Here is a 2,317-nt window from a genome sequence, read left to right as displayed (position 1 = left end):
GGCCAAGGTCAAAGAACCGGGAATGTTAGCTGAGGTTGCAGGGTGACAGCGATAGGTAATCTGTTGCTAAGGCAAAACTGGGCTTGGCATTGAGAACCGAGAAAACTACATCTTGGGGTAAGGTCTGAAAGCAAAGTCTCCAGGGCCAAAGTCCTCACTGTGCATCTCTCTATACAGCCCAGTGCCACCAGGCAACTTTTCCGGGTGTTTTTGAGAGCACACCCCATTCCCAATAGCACCATTCACACGGCAAGTAGGTGTATTACCCTGCATTGCTCATTACTGTTGCATTTGTGGACACCTTATCTCGTAAGTGAGACTGTAAGACTTAGTGAGGGGATGCAGGGTCTCTGTCTTCTTTTTAAGACCCCAGGCGCTCAGCACAGATGATTGTGGAAGTAGCAGTGATGTAACTCTGGCTGGCCTTGGTTTGGATAACAGGTCTGCTGCTTATGGCTGTGTCTAGGGGCAAGTCACCAAACCTCTCTGCATTACTCAGCTCGGATGAATAAGGTACAATGGAAAGGGCTGTTGTGAGGATTGAATGAGATTATATAGAAATCACAGGGTCCCTGGATGCACACAGTAACCGTCCATTGTCTGTTCTTCTTTATCAATTAGTATATGTCTACTGATTGCTTTTCTTGAATGAACGACTTATTTATTTGCAAATGTCAGGGCACTAAAGCATAGGAAATGTTCTCATCCTTCAAGCCGCTTCTGCTATTTTGGGGTGAAAAGGAGATTCAGGAAGCAGGAGTTGAACGGCTGCAGCAAGTGTGGTGAATGAGAGATGCCATGACTTCCTAATTCCCATGATCATCTTGCCTTCTGTGTTAGTTTGCTGGGGCTGCCGTAACAAAACACTATCAATCAGGGGTGGGCTTAAGCAATAGACATCAATAGACATTCATTTTGTCAGCGTTCTGGAGGCTGGATGTCTAAGGTCAAGGTGCTGGCAGGGCTGGTTTCCTCTGAGGCTTCTGTCCTGGGCTGTTTCTCTACATGGCCATTCCCCAGTGTGGGCACCCCTGGTATCTCCTTCTGTTTCAGAGGGACACCAGTCAGATTGGATTAGGACCCACTCTAATGGCCTCCTTTTAACATAATCACCTATTTGAAGACCCTCTCTCCAAATCCAGTCCTATTCTGAGGTACGGGGGGTTAGGGTTTCAACATGGAATTTGCAGGGGATGCAATTCAGCCCATAGCACCTTCCCCTCTTGCTAACTATGCCACTGCACAGGGCTTCGTGCCCTCCTATGAGCTCAGTTCCTCAAGAGTCCCAGCACCCCTGAGCTCCAGCCACAGGGATCACCTTTTCCAGGCCCTGCTGAACTGGGCTGGCAGCAGGCCTACCTCATGAACAGCTCACTTATGCAGGCTCTGCTCTCTCTCCTGGGGGTCTCACCTGGGCCACTCACTCCCCAACCCACAGGGCCTCCCAGGAACTGCAGCCACCTTCTGAGCAACATGGCAGGCAGGCATCAGGAAATTGCCTGGCGTGGAGCTCTCCTCTGCTCTCGGCCCCTGCATTCCCCAGTCCAAGGTCCTGCTCCTGGGAGCGGAAGGAGGCAAATCTCAGCCCCTCCCTCCCACTCCCCATGGCTAGGGTGGGGTATGGCTCATGGATCCCAAACTCCTCCTGCAGGGGCACCTGAACTGGACTCCGAGTTCAACCTCTGGTGCCTTGTGCCGCGGAGGTTCTCCATATAAGACAGTCTTTCTAAAGCACAAGGAAGGTGGTGACACTCCCCCATGCAGCCTTCAGTGACTGTGGCCCGAAGACTCACCGGAGGTGACACGTGAGGCTCTACACCCTGGGGTCCACCTTCTTGCAGGCACATCTGCTGCCACACCCCAGCAAGCAAGCTGTCCACGTGTCCCTCTCTGCTGTTTGCTCAAGCAGTCACCTCTTCCTGGATGCCCGTGGCCCTTCTTCCACCTGGCCAGCCCCTGCCAGCCCTGCCCTGTTCTCTGCTCCCCTAGTATGGGGGTCGGAGCTTTGGGAACTGACCTCTGTTTCCACCCTAGTACCATCACGCTGCAGCTAGGTGGTCTCAGCCACACCAGCAAACATACCAGGTATGCTATTTAAAAAAAAAAAAAATCCCATTTTCAGAGTACTGGGGTTAATTCAGACTCACATTAAATGTTCACCCTGTTTCTTATCCATCTTCACAGCCAGCAGAATGAAGTGCCTGGGATACCTGGCAAACCTTACCATCAAAGACAGATTCAGTGATATCCCCTGGACACATGGGTGGCCTAAGGCCCTGACTGCCACCCTGTGGCTGGAAAAAGGGGACACCCTGGG

This window comes from Mandrillus leucophaeus, unplaced genomic scaffold (genome assembly GCF_000951045.1).
Source record: "Mandrillus leucophaeus isolate KB7577 unplaced genomic scaffold, Mleu.le_1.0 Scaffold442, whole genome shotgun sequence".
Taxonomy (NCBI): Eukaryota; Metazoa; Chordata; class Mammalia; order Primates; family Cercopithecidae; genus Mandrillus; species Mandrillus leucophaeus.
The sequence above is the reverse complement of the archived record's forward strand: the minus strand, read 5'-3'. Positions refer to the sequence as shown.